The 14,923-nt window shown below is 44.7% G+C and overlaps 1 long non-coding RNA gene across 2 annotated transcripts; it reads left to right on the top strand.

Moving 5' to 3' along the window:
• The first annotated feature begins 937 nt into the window (after positions 1-937).
• Positions 938-5,409, top strand: LOC114302625 (uncharacterized). 2 transcript variants are annotated; one of them, XR_014362026.1, is made up of 5 exons: positions 947-3,482; positions 3,681-3,842; positions 3,930-4,481; positions 4,566-4,664; positions 4,911-5,409. It is a non-coding gene; the product is annotated as an uncharacterized LOC114302625 (long non-coding RNA). The 2 variants fall into 2 exon arrangements; XR_003643471.2 differs by having other exon boundaries at positions 938-3,842.
• Positions 5,410-14,923: the final 9,514 nt, after the last annotated feature.

Here is a 14,923-nt window from a genome sequence, read left to right on the forward strand (position 1 = left end):
TCGCGTGAGACGCGTTAGGCTGTTGTTTCACTCGGTTAAAATTATGTTGTGACACATTTGCATGTGATTTTGTGGCACATTTAATGCAATGCACCCCCTGTTATGTTTCATATCATTTGCACGAAGCTTGCCTCTTCATTGTTGTCATCTTCATATCTTTATCATCACTCCATGGCATTGTATTGCATTGCATAATCATGAATTTTCAAACAACTGGCTTCGCGAAGCGTGTAAGTCCAACCTTCAAACTGCATTTTGAGCATGTCACTTCCATTCTGTCCCTGAAGTACGCTGGTTTGATTCCTTGCAAAAGGATACGTAGGCAACCTTCGGGTTCAACCACTTGCATTGCATCTTGTTTGTTTGCCCAAGTCTTACGGCCTTGTCAAAAGGGTCGTCTTTGGGCTTTGACATTCACTCACGTCATGAAATGACTTTGAGCTCTGTCAAAGAGGGGCAACTGTAGACACCCCATTTTGACCGGCCCTAAGACTCGGGCGCTTTCTTTTGATTACCCGATGATGACAATTAGAATGTGTTTCTCACAAAATTCTCAGTAAGAAAGATAGAATTTAAGTTTTAATCCCAACCTTCACCCATTTTTTTGGCCAAACTATTTTAGACCTTAAAACCCTCTTTTCAAAATATGTTTTTTTTAAATGTTTCTACGATGTCCCGAGGCTTCCATTTCGATTAAAATATTGCACTTTTCAGTAAACCGAGTAAGGACAAAGTGGAAATAAATGGAAGGGAGGTGAAATTTTTGAAAAATATTTAAAAATATCTTCTTTATAGGTTTGGAGTTGAAGGAAATAGGAGGGGATGAAAGAAAGCTGGTTTAGGAAAAGGATGAGTATCAAATCATTAAGAAGGAAATGAGCAGTCTTCACTAAAATAGGCATATCTCTTTGTACACTTGGAATTTAAATGTGAGTCCACCACCATTGGAAAGTAGACTTCTGGGGCTTCAATTTGGACTAAAGAACTGCCTAAAACCAAGTCCATATGGGGGAGATATGCCCATTTGAAGTTGGGCTTAAAAGCAGATTTTGTTGATTCGACCCAAAACAACAATAGCCCATTTTTTCCTGGTTTTGGTTCGGTTGGGACAACCCATTTACCCATTTTTTGAGCCATTCAAGTGCATCCACTCATCCTCCATTATACCTAATCATCCTCCATAGTCAAAAAGATATTTTGTTTGCATCCATAAAGGAGTATCCCATGCAACCACCTTGAAAATTTGCCCTCCTATCACATTCTTGTCTCCCACCTTCTTTTTGACCTTTACTCTCCCTCATTGCCTATATAGAATGATCATATTGTAAGAGAGGAGGAGGACCACGAAATTGAAGAGAAAGGAGTGAGAAAATAGTGAAAAAAGAGAGAAAATTTGAGTTGTTTAGCCAAAAATATTTCTATCTTCCATATACACCCCATACCTTCCATAGCTACTGAAATTCCTCATTTCCATACACCAAAACCACTCCAAAAATTCTGATATAGCCAAAGATCAATCGCCTCGATCATAAGGAAGAATGTTTAGTGATTGAAAGTGAGAAAAACTTGAGAGTTAGCCACTTTCCATACCACAAACTCCATAAACTCCATAATTTCGAATTGAGGATTTGAGAACACACTTCCTACACTTGAGGGTGATCAAGAGGAAGTTTGGAAATCAAGAAGTTCAATATTTCTTTGGAAGGTGAATTTTTAATCTTTCATTTTCTTATATTTTATATTTATATTCTTGCTTCTTATTTCATTGTGTTTTGTTATAATCCAAGTAGTTTGTTTATCTCATATTTATTTTCTTACTTTATATTTCATAGTGTGTTGTTATAATCCTAGTGGTTTGTTTCGCTCATAATTATTTATTTATTTATTTTTATTCGCATACTTTAATTTCATATTAGTTTTGTTGTAATCTTGCATGTTTTACCTCATATTTATTTATTTATTTATTTATTTATTTTTTCGTGTATTAGTCTCATATTAGTTCCGTTATAATCTTGCATGTTCTATCTTATATTTGTTTTATTGCTTTAGGTTTATATTGTGAGTTTGCAATTTTTTTTTTATTTTTTTATTTTTCTTTTCTTTTTTAATCTAACCGGTAGTGGTTAGTTGAGCCACCTACATATTTTTTTGTTTGTTCCTTTTCTTGGTTTTGCAACAAGACAGGTTTTGCTTGGCCTAGTTCGCCGGCCGGCCTATTTGGCCGGTCGGTTAGCTTCTTCCGAACAAGATGGCGTAATCTCCCAATATTGACCAATTTCCGCCGGCGGTTCTAAAGAACATGAAGCTTTTATTTTATTTATTTATTTATTTTATTTTGAGTGTATTGTGAGGTTTTTATTTTGTTGTAATATTCTCCTCATCCCTCTCTAATTTGGTTTGTAATTATTCTTTAAATGTTGTAATAATTCCCCGCCCCTCTTCTTTCTATCCCGTTCTTTTACTCGCTTTCTTTATTTGTACATAAACATCATATTTATTTTTCATCATAGTTATGCTTTGCATCCATGTTTCATGCATCTTGATTCGGCTAAGTTTGCATTTGTGGATTTAATCAATTCCTATGTGATTATTTGCGCTACCTCATGTTCTTGAGATGATTCACATATCATATTTTAGAAGCCGAATCTTTAGTTGCATCTCATGAGTGAATTGCATTAGGATTTTGTATATAAGATCATGCATATTTTACTAACTTTGTTTTGCAGCTTGTTCGTGGGACGTCAAACATGTGAGTTTTTATGCTTTAGCATCCTGTGTGTGTGTGTTTTTCTTACTATGTCTAGCATTCTACCATGAGGCTAGTTGCTTATGTGATATAACTCTATGAATGCCAGTGGATGGAGGTTGTGTCGCTTAATTTGGAATGATGTTGATTTTTCATGCTTGTAAACTCAATTTATTTGGGTTGTACATCGTCAAAACTCTTTCAAAATGCATGATATCAAATTACTCCAAAATGAATGGCATAGTCTATACTTGTATGCTTCACATAGTAAATTTTAGGATTTATTAACTAATCAGAACATGAACATATAAATAAAATAAAATTCATATCATGGTTAGTAAAGGCCGATCTTTGATCGGGTGGGCGGGGGTGCTCATTATTGACCTTCCCCTCTCATACCTAAGGTTCCGAGCCAAGCATCCTTGGTTACGACGAACAGTGGCCTTGGCACGAGTTATGGGTTTCCTAATTTTCCCAAAATAAATATTAGGTGGCGACTCTGAGATCTGATGACGCAGTCCATTTTTGACAAAATTGCAATAAAATGGATTTTCAATAAAAGTTGCCAAATCTGGACTCTCATCTATGTTTCACATTGCACTCGTGAGAATAGATCAAAGAGATCTCGGGGGTCCGAACTGTTTAACGCGCGCGGGTACCCCCCGGGCATGTTACAATGAGCTTATCCTTCCGCCTCAACGGGTGGTTGCTTAGAGGCTACTGGCGAGCCTAGGAGGTACATGTTCCCTTTGCTGTCTTTTCAATTCTGTTTTTCATTGCTTGTACATCACACAGACTACGCGCACGCAATCTGCTTTACACTAGTTGTACACTGCACATACCGCACAATACACTGCACGTACCGCACTCTACTTTATCTGCATACTGCTTTATCTGATAAGCATACTCACATCTGCTCTGTTGCATTCTATAGTTGTGGGTGTATGCCTACTTTCCTAGGCTTGCTCCAGTGCCGGATGAGGAGATGCCCCTCGGCGTTCCATTTTCTCACCGCTTTGATGTGAGATGCGAGCGGAGGCCACGAGAGTCCTTCATGTTCTTCCGCCGCTATTTTGACACCATTACCGCAGCCGAGGTATGCCAAACATTACAGTTCATTTTAAGCTTCGCTTTATATCGTACTGTCAATACCAGTAGATAACAAACTGTGTTTTGTTTGCAGATCACTTGGCAACCTTGGGCCCCGTTGCCTGACGTAGTTCGGGAGTAGTATGTCGGTGCTCGAGAGACTGCCCATTTCAGAGTTCTACTAGAGGGCCCAGTCTACCGCGCTTGGTACTTGGGTGAGCGCTGCTTGCGGTAGACCCTCGGCTTACCGAAGCAGGTAGTCCCGAGGCCGCCTCCCACCCATATGAGGCATACTAAATGGTATACCTTTGAGGAGATGATGGATTACACCATCGGCTGGGACTCTGAGGGCTTTAGAGACGAGGGTGACTACGCCGAGTACATCCAGGCTTATATCATGCGGCCTTTGACTGGTGCTCGTCGAGCAGAGCGAGAGAGGCCAGCGATGCCAGTAGCGGGAGTAGGGGCACCTTCGGCACCTCTGGCCCGAGGCAGTAGTGGGTCCCGGAGGGGCAGGGAGCTGGATGGCCAGAGCTGCCCACGACTATCACATGTCGAGGACAGGGTGGGGAGACTTATCAGATTCCCTTCGCTCCTCCTCCGGCTGATTATGAGCTTGTCAGAGTCTATGGCTCGACCCCGATATGTACTACTAGACTTTGCATTCTGTACAGTCATTTCAATTCATTTGAAATCCCGCAGAATACTAATGACTTTAACACTTTTGTAGGCTTCTGTCGAGTACACTCGCCAGTCCTTGGAGTTGACAGCCTCAGTGGTGGGGATGCTGCAGCGGTGCATCGGCTTGTTGACCATCTACAATATCCCGGTAAGTTTTTTCAACCGTAGTCTCGAACTCTGCCTACATAATCTGACGCACCACACTATCAACACAGCACTTGATTCACAGCACTCACGGCACTGATACATTGTAACCCACATACTGTTCACAGCGTTGCTCACGACATTCATACACTGGACCCATACACTGTATTCTGTACTGATACACTGCTCACAGTATTTATATACTGTTTTGCGTAGCATAACTGATACATTTGCTATTCATACTTTTTAGGCCCCATTCCAGATTCCAGTTGCGAGAGGCGCTCCAGCTAGACTATCTGTTCCTGCTTGAGGAAGATGGGGAGCCAGGCGGGGGATGACTATCCACGGCCGAGGCAGACACAGGCGCACCCGTGCTGAGAGCAGTTCACGAGAGCCCTCTCCTGATGATTCTGATGAGGAGACGGCGTCGTCCTAGGGTGAGGCCGGAGACAGCTTAGACTCTGACTACGGAGATGGCGGTGGTGATCCTGGACCCTCACCTAGGAAGAGGACCAAGACCGACTCCCGCACTTGAGACCACTGATGTTGATCCAGACTTTCTGCTGCTTTTCTTCTTTTTTTGTTCTGTTCAGACACTTTGTCGCTTTTCTCCTCTTTTTGTTTTGCTTTATTTTTATTTTTACTGGTAGTTTGAGCACATTGTACTGCCTCAGGCAGGTTTTACTTTCTCAAAACTATGTACTTTTGCAAAAGATATGATGAAATGAAACAGTTGTTTTGTTCAAAAAGTGTTACATTTGGTACATTTCATGCATCGCATCACATTACATAACAATGTAAATGAGATTTGAACTTTTGAAAGTTAAGCATTTGCATCATAATAATCAGGTAATGAACTGAGTAACGACAAAAACAACTCGATAAACAAATCAAAGGACTAGATAAGCTAACCAAGTGTAAATACAACTCGATAAGCAAAACAAAGACTTAAAGAATGTGAAATACAACTCGATAAGCAAATGCACAACAACTCGATAAACAAATTGCAGTAACAGGTGCGACTTCGCAAAATCATCACCAAAAGGCATTGGAAGTGGAATCAGTTACAAGTTCTCAGCATGTTCCATACATAATCTGCTCAAGGAATAAGAAGGAAGGCCATCGGCCAAAGGGAAAGCCCACCGGCCATAACTTTTAGCCGATCGCCCAAAAGGGATGGTCGGTCGGCACTAATTTTGGCCGATTGGCCAAAAATGGCAAGCACCTCCAGAATGTTGACACCTATCTTCCACTCACCACCTTATCCTCTACAAAAGCCTCAGCTTCGTAGTTTTTCTCATTTCAACACTGTTTTACATCAAAATGGAGGCATTTCTCATCCAAAATCTCATAACTTGGATTGCCACCTTAGATAGCTCGGAAAAGTTGAACTTTCGAGACTTCGGCATTAATGCACTATTCATGCTGAGTCATACTCCGCTGCACCTTCCATTTCTCCATGCCGTGGCAAGGTTTTGGAACCCGGTAACGCACGTCTTTAGTTTTGGCGGGCAAGAGATGTGTCCTACCTTTGAAGACTTCCAAGCTTTGATGGAATCTGAGCGCAACGAAGAAGTCTTGCCCCAGTTTCGCCTTGGCCACGCCCAAGCCTTAGGATGAATGTGTGGGCTCATTATGTACGACGCTTGGTCATTGATTTGTAACGGAGTGCTGGACATTCCGAGTTTGATTCGTCGATTTTCTGATGCCGGTGACCGTGGTGACCATCATTGGCAGGGCTTTTGGCGACATGCGCTTTACTTGTGCATGCTGTCCTATTTCTTGCTTGCCCCAAGCTCGGGGGAGTTTAGCGCTCGTTTGGTCGAAGTTACCCAAGGCTTAAAAGAGGGCAAGAGCTGCATTGCCATGACACTGGCCGAGACATTGATGGGCTTGGACATTTTCCATCGCCGGGAGACGACCAGATTCGCAGGTAGTCCACTACTGCTACAGGTAATGTTTCCCACCATATCTCACATATATATTGCTCACATCACTCGGCCCTCGGGCTCAATTTTTCTCTCAACACCCTTTTCTCACTTTTCTCTCATTGTACATCTCTCTATTCTTTAATCTCTTATTCTTCATTCCTCCCCAGGTGTGGTTGATGGATAAGTTGCAGGTTGTGGACTCATGCCCAACGTATTCAGCTCGCGGCTATTTCTTCCGACGACTTTTGGTCGATGCCCTTGATGAGAGATGGTGGTTCGACTAAATGTGCAGTTTGTTTGTAGATCGTATTGCTTGGTGTTGTCCTTCGCTCAATCTACCGGTAATGAGCTACAACATGTCTCGGCAAACTGGGGTTCAGTTGATTGGCCTGACACATTGCGTGTTCTACTTTCCTTTTTGGTTCCAGCGCCAGTTCGACCATGATCAGATTTGCCCAGCAGAGGGGATAGAGTACTCAGATGCATTTCTGGTTCGAGGCGCACAGCTAGCTCGGCATGCCACAGCATAGAGGACGAGAGAGCTTTTGGCCCCCGCTCCCACTTTTAGTTACACTTTTTCTGATGAGTGCATAGATTGGCTCAATGAAGAGGCACAGATAGGGCCCACTTTGGCATCAGAGGCTTCGACCAGCTCTAGGAGGGGATGCAGGAACACCTGACTATGCCCCGGATTTATTTGCTCTTAATCAGAACTTTCAAGTTTTCTTTATGAATGTAATGAAAAGCAACTTCAATTTGTATGCAAGAGCAAGAGAACTCTGTATTGAAATCAATAAAATTGAAGGTTGTGGGTACTGAAAGTTTTCCGTTTGGTCCAAAAATGGTCTAAGTTGTAAAAAGATTAATTTGAGCAAAATCAACTTTTATTAAAACTTTTCAAAACCATTTTTGATATGGATCAGAACTGGACACGCCTGAGATCTGTCATTGAGATGTACAACCCCGGATCCCAGCAACTGAAAAGTTGCCCCTAGTCTGACTAGCACTGTACTAGAGATTACAACCGAGCTCTTGAATGTAGAATAGACAAAGATGACCAAACATGATCACATGGACAAAGTTGATCGGGGAAGTGTTTATGGTTAGACTTCAGAATGAAGTTGCCTACGTATCTCAAAAATGGGAATCAAGCCTTACATAGTTTGGCTTGGGTTCACTCGTGTATTGACACTCTCTTTTTGCGCTCTAACTTTTGCCAAGGCCGTCCTTTGCGAGTTTTCAACCTTGCGAGCTCAGTTTTTATTATTTCAAATTTTTCTATGCTCTAACTTTTGCCTAGGTCGCCCTTTCGGGTTTTCGGCCTAGCGAGCCACTCAGGGTAATATTTCTTCAACTTGTCCATGTTGATCGGCTGTGAGAACTCTAGGCCATCTAGCTCCATTAGAACGATAGCTTCACCCGACCAAATAGACTTAATGATGTAGGGACCAGTCCAATTAGGTCTGAACTTGCCCCTGGGGTCGTGGATGGGAGCTCGGTTGTCTTTGAGCACCAAATCTCCTTCCTTTAAATTCCTGAACTTAACTTTCTTGTTGAAAGCCCTGGCAATTAGTCGTTGAAAACCTTGAACATGGTACAGTACTTTCAGCCTTCTCTCATCAAAGAGCATGAGTTCCTCGAATTTGTTCTGCTGCCAATCTGCCTCAGCTATCTGACACTCAACCAGTACTCGTAATGACGGAACTTCAATTTTGATAGGTAGAACAGCCTCCATTCCATAAACCAATGAATACAGAGTCTCTCCAGTAGAAGTTCTAATTGACGTCCGGTAATCCCACAAAGCAAATGGCAGCTTATCTGGCCAGTCCCGGTAGGTTTCCACCATCTTCTGTAAAATACGCTTGATGTTCTTGTTGGCGGCCTTAACTGCTCCGTTGGTCTGCGGCTGATATGTGGATGACTTATGAAAAGCCACGTTGTATTTTTCCAACAAGTCAATCACTTCCATCTTGAAGTGGGAACTGTTATCTGAAATAATCTCGTTCGAGACCCCATAGCGACAGATGATGTTGTTCCTGATGAACTTCGCAACATGTGAAACCTTCAACACCGCATAAGATTGGGCCTCAACCCACTTTGTAAAATAGTCTATCGCGACCAGAATGAACTCATACTCATTGGACCCCTTCGGAGTGACAGCCCCGATCATATCGATTCCCCAAACCGAAAATGGCCATGGCAAAGTCATATTGTACAGCTTCGACGGCGGGATGTTCATGCGGTTTGCATGGATCTAACATTTGTGGCATCGCCGAACAAAGCCGATACAATCCTCCTCCATGGTGGACCAGTAGTAACCCTGTCTGAGGATTTTCTAGGCTAGCATCACCCCGTTCATGTGCACTCCGCACTCTCCTCCATAGATGGCCCCCATTAGGTGCTTCGACTCTTCGGCCTCAACACACAGCTTATGCATTCCCAGATGACCTCTCTTGTACAGTTTTCCCCCGCAGATGATGAACTGAGCAGCCATTCTTCTGATTGCCCTTTTATCCTTGGCATTTGCCCCTGGTGGATATGTTTCTTTCTCCAGGAAGCTCCATACATCGTGATACCAGGGATTCTCATCTTGAACCTCATCCATGGAAGCAATCAGCTCATAAGCCGGCACAAATTTCTGGTCAATGATGATCAGACGCATCCGGACTCCAAAAGGGATGTCTATCATAGAAGATAGAGTTGCTAATGAATCGGCGAACCTGTTGTTTTCTCTTAACAGATGAGCGAAGTTCAGCTTCTCAAACTAAGGAATCAGTAAGTCCAAGGTCTGGTGGTAGATTCTCATATTTTCTTCTTTGACTTTCCAATCTCCTTTTGCTTGAGATACAACAAGGTTCGAGTCCCTGATGACGTCCAACCGTTTTGCCCCTAGTTCTAAAGCTACTTCTAGTCCAGCAATACACGCTTCATACTCTACCTCATTGTTCGAGACTTTGAACCGGAGTTTGAATGCTAGAGGAATACGAAAATTATCGGGTGCTATCAGCAACACCCCTATCCCATATCCGTATTGGTTTGACGCTCTGTCAAAGTACATCGTCCAAAATTCTTCTTCCATATGCAGAATGGCCTCGTCTGGGAATAGGTACTCAACTGCTTTATCCCCTTCAACTGGGTGATCGGCTAGGAACTCCGCTACCGCTCTCCCTTTTACTGACTTGCGCGTCACGTACTTCAGGTCGAATTTGGAAAGCAGAAGTAACCAACTAGCTAGCCCACCCGTAAGTACCGGTATCTCGAAGAGATATTTGATAGGATCTAATCTTGAAACCAACATTATAGAGTGAGCTAACAGGTAGTGCCGCAGCTTCCTGGTAACCCATACCAAGGCCAGACAAGTCTTCTCCAACAGAGTGTAGCGGGTCTTGTATTCCAGCATCTTCTTGCTCAGGTAATAGATAGCTCTTTCCACCTTGTCCTCAGATTCTTGTGCAAGCATGAAGCCCATTGTAGTTTCAGTTACTGAAAGGTACAAAATCAACGGTTTTCCCAGCTCAGGCGGTGACAACACGGGTGGATTCTATAAGTATTGCTTGATCTGTTCAAAAGCAGCTTGGCATCGGCCGTCCCATTGGAACTTCGTTCCTTTCTTCAAGAGGCCAAAGAGTGGTTCACAAGTCAAGGTTAATTTAGAAATAAACCGTCTTATGAATTGCACTTTACCCAGAAAGCCTCGCACCTGCTTTTCAATCCTCGGTGGTGGCATTTCTAAGATGGCCTTGATTTTGGAAGGGTCGACTTCGATACCTCTCTGTGTAATCAAGAACCCCAGTATTTTCCCTGCTGTAACACCAAACGTACATTTCTGAGGATTCAGCTGCAACCAAAATTCCCTGATCCTTTGGAAAAACTTTTGCAAGTCTGTGTAGTGGCCCTCTCTTTCTTTGGACTTGACAATCATGTCGTCCACGTACACTTCAACCTCCTTGTGGATCATGTCGTGCAATATTGTGGTCGCGGCCCATTGATATGTAGCCCCAGCATTCTTTAGCCCAAACGGCATCACCTTATAACAGTAGGTCCTCCACGGGGTGATAAAAGCAGTCTTCTCCTGATCTTCGGGTGCCATCACAATCTGGTTGTAGCTTGAAAAGCCATCCATAAATGAGAGCAATGCATGCCCCGCTGTGAAGTCCACTAACTCATCGATATGCGACAGAGGAAAGTCATCCTTCGGACTGGCCTTGTTCAAATCTCTGAAAGCCACATATGCCCGAATCTTTCATCCTTCTTCGGCACCGGAACTATGTTGGCCAGCCAAGTTGGGTACTCAGATACCAGTAGGAACCCTTCATCGATTTGCTTGGTGACCTCTTCTTTGATCTTGATAGCCCAGTCGGGGCGGATCATTCTGAGCTTCTATTTGACAGGTTGGGCCTTTGGGTTAAGAGGGATCCGGTGCTGTACAATCTCAGGATCGATTCCAGGCATGTCTTCGTAGGACCATGCCAAAACATCTTTGAAATCTTTTAATAAAGCGACTAAGCGCTCGCGCTCCTCCGAAGACAATGTGGACCCGATCTGGACCTGCCGCGGGTCCTTCTCAGTACCAACATTAACTGTAGTGATTTCATCAATCAAGGGTTTAACAAATCTCTCTTGCACTTGATCAATTAAATGCAGTAAAATCGGAGGAATTTCTTCCTTGTCGTTTTCATCAAAATTTTGAAAGTCCTGATTAATACAATAAATCAAAGGCACAGAAAAATACTCAAAAGCCACAGCCACTCCATTCTCATTAACCACTTCAAAGTCGCCTGATTCCTCTGTTACAACAGACTCAAAGGAAAAAGAAAAAGACGACCTAGACAGGACTGTGGCATCCGGGTTGTCACCCTCAGGAATACCTGACTCAGACTCAGATGAGCTGGAACCTGATTCCGACCTTACAGACTCGGTAGAATCAGATTCCGGCTCACTACCTGACCCGGTGCTGCTCGATAAGAATCCCCCCTCATATTGCCAGACGAGGGAAAGTGTGATGGACGCATCCAAAATGTTTGCAGATGGGCTCACAGCCGCTTCATTTCCAATCATGGACACTAAGAGATCATCCCCCAAGCACTGATGTACGATCGAAGGATCTGATAGTAGACAAGCCAATGCTACCCCAATTTCAAACTCAGTGCTCTCGGAATCCACTTCCTTACACTCCTCAACCTCAGCTGATGGGTTTGTCTGCTTCTCGGCAACATCATCCCCAGACAATTGTAAATCGAAGAAGATCTCAAAACCCGGCAAGTGTCTCTTCTCAGTATTCAACCATGGCTCTGGGAAGCCGCAGAATGGAAAGTCTTCCCCTTCTCGGACAAAGTGTCCGTTCAGGGTACCCTGAATAGGTCGGTGCATCAACTCAAAATGCTTCCCTGCCTGCTTAGCTCTGGCTCTCCCAGCTATCTCTTTGCCTTTCCTCACCCTATCCTCTTTGGTGGGCAGATAACCCAAGCCAAAGGTATGAAGGTTGTGCGACACTTCAGCCGATACTGTAATGCCCTTTCGGCCACTCTTTCCTAATCCCATCCCAGGGATATGTTGGAGCTTGTTCATGAGGTATATTGACCGAGCACTAACATACAACCCATCATCAACAGCTAAGATGTTCTGTACGACCCAGGCATCAGCTAGGGTAAAACCTGATAGGAATGCATCCTCCGTGCCATGCTCGATTTCCAAAACCGGTGTAGACACTTCTGGCGGCGAATGGATTGACAAATTCCCAAAAACTATAGCCACCCCCTTCCCGTGAGGGTATTTCAACATCTGATGCAGTGTAGAAGAGACTGCCTTTACCTGGTGCAGCCACGGCCGCCCTAGGAGTAGATTGAAGATTGCGGGAACGTCCAAGACATAGAAGTCAATCACGTGTTGTCCTGGACCAACCTGAGTCTGGATTTTCACAGTCCCCATCACCTCTCTGCTTGTATTGTCATATGCCCTTATCACCTGGGTCATCAGTACAAAATCCGCGGGCTTCAACCCGATTGCATATGCCGTCCTCGACGAGCACACGTTAATGGCATATCCCATGTCGAAAAGAATCACCGGTACCCACTTGTCTCTGCACTCCACAGAGATGTAGAGCGGTTTGTTATGGTTTGCGCCCTCAGGTGGCAGTTCTTTGTTAGAAATGGTCAACGTCGGGGAAGCTCCTCCCGGAAAAATCGATCCTACCAGCTGCTCAGGTGTGGTGTCTATTGAAAGTTTGGCCTTGTCTATTACTGATAGGACAGCTTGTCTATGAACACGTGAAGCCATAAGCAGTCCCCAGATAGAGATGTTTGCCTGTATCTTCTTCAGTTGTTTCAGCACAGCCTCCTCTTCGAGTAGCTTTTCTTTCTGCTTGTCTGCCTCCCTGTCCTTCCCGAACGCCTCTGGTTGATCTAGGTGTGGGGGTTTGAAATACTACCCACTCCTAGTCATGTGATCAACTTCGCCAATGTACGAGGTATCATCCGGCTGGTTACTCCCCCAGTCCTCATTTGTGTGGGCTAGACATAAATCGTCATCTTCCCACCACATGCCATCGGCAGCCGACAGACACCTGTCCGGCTCTGTCACAACTATTCCGGTGCCCACAGCACCTTCTGTTCCCATGTCCGCAGCATGCTCTGCTCCTGTGCACACAGCATGTTCTGTCTCCACAGGGGCTTTGGCCTTTCTGACCCTCTCAGAATCTTCGATCCTTTCCTGCTCAAACTGCTTCAGCTCAGCTTGCTGTTCAACATCTCCTATATTCAAATTACCCAGATCCCGAGCGAAATTCTTAACACCGGCACTCTCCGGTGATGCATCCAGATTCTCGGCCCTTCCGGCCACAGTTGATGTCCCCGTCCCTGACGGACCCTGTTCTAGCTGAGGTTGTTCAAAAACATCCGGCTGGTTGTCAAACCATCCAGTAGACTCCGCTGCCCTATCCGAATCAAACCAGTTGACTGTCATGCCTCCCGAGTCTTGTTCGTTGAAGAATTGAAGGTTCACGATGTCCTCCTCCAGATCTGCTAAGTCATCTAGCCCCCGATCGAGTCCATCCTCCCGGACTACACAAATCCCTACCTCTATTGGCAATTCCACATTCGGCCTAGCCTGGCCTGCTGATGTAATGTAACCGCTCGGGTTACACATGAAGCTTGCAGACCTCTCAGGCTCTGTATTTGCATTCTCGTCTACCTTCGCAATCGACCCACTTTTATGTTCGACAGCTACCACCACTGTTTCAGGTTGGGTTTGGGAGATGTCCAACATGCACAAGTCAGTGCTATCAGGAATGAACACCTCTGGCTTAGGTAAGTGAGAAGGGGTGATATATATACTAGGGTCGTATGGCACAACCCCAGTTTGGATCATATTGATGCGTTTGGGAGGTGGAGCTTGGTTATGTGGTGGGAGAGGGTTGGTTGTGACATTCGGTTTCTCCGGAGGCAAGATCACCCTGTTGTCGACGAGATCTTGAATCTCGTGACGCAATTTATAGCACTGGTCGGTGTCATGACCATGCTGTTGGTGAAACGCACAGTATTTCGCCGGGTTATGGGAGGGGGGAAGTCTTTCTAGCAATGGTTGCGGCTCTAGGGGCTTCAAGTGCCATTTTCTGATTAAAATTCCCAAAGCTTTGGACAGGGGCATATATAGTGGAGTGAAGGTTCTTTGGCCTTTGGGTGTATCTGGCTGTTTGCGAGCTACTACCGGACGCACCGGTGAATGGCGTAGCTGCAAGGGCTCTTGGGGTATTGGTGGTGGTAACCATACTCACATCTGAAGATCTAACAGCAGCAGCACTGCTCGTGCCTGCATTCGTACTGCGGTTGAATGTTCCCTTGGGCTGTTCTCTCTCATTATCAATGAGGCCCTGGTTCATAGCGTCTTCGATCTGCACCCTTATCTTATGTAAATCTGCAAAGGTGGGGAGGGGGAAAATGATCATCTTTTGCATAAGCTTGGGTTGGAGGTTGCACACAACCATCTGAATCTGATCTTCGTCAACAGGCCTGATGGTCATCATCGAGGCCTTGGCCCTCCACCGAGTCACAAAATCGGAGAAGCTCTTCTTCGGCTCTTGCCTAATTGTCTCAAGATCACGGGTTGTGACCTCGATCTGTGTATTGTAAGAGTATTAAGCTATGAAGGCCTCGGCCATCTCCTCCCAGTTTCTCTTGATGGAATCTTCTAATTTTGCATACCAGATGGCCGCTACACCCGACAAGGTCCGGCCAAACAAAGAAAACTCCTGCAATCTGGAGAGGCCCATCGGCCTTAGTATATCCGAAAACAACCGCAGATGCACCATAGGATCCCCAGACCCGTCAAAGCGGTC

This window comes from Camellia sinensis, chromosome 2, assembly GCF_055761805.1.
Source record: "Camellia sinensis isolate YWXY chromosome 2, ASM5576180v1, whole genome shotgun sequence".
Taxonomy (NCBI): Eukaryota; Viridiplantae; Streptophyta; class Magnoliopsida; order Ericales; family Theaceae; genus Camellia; species Camellia sinensis.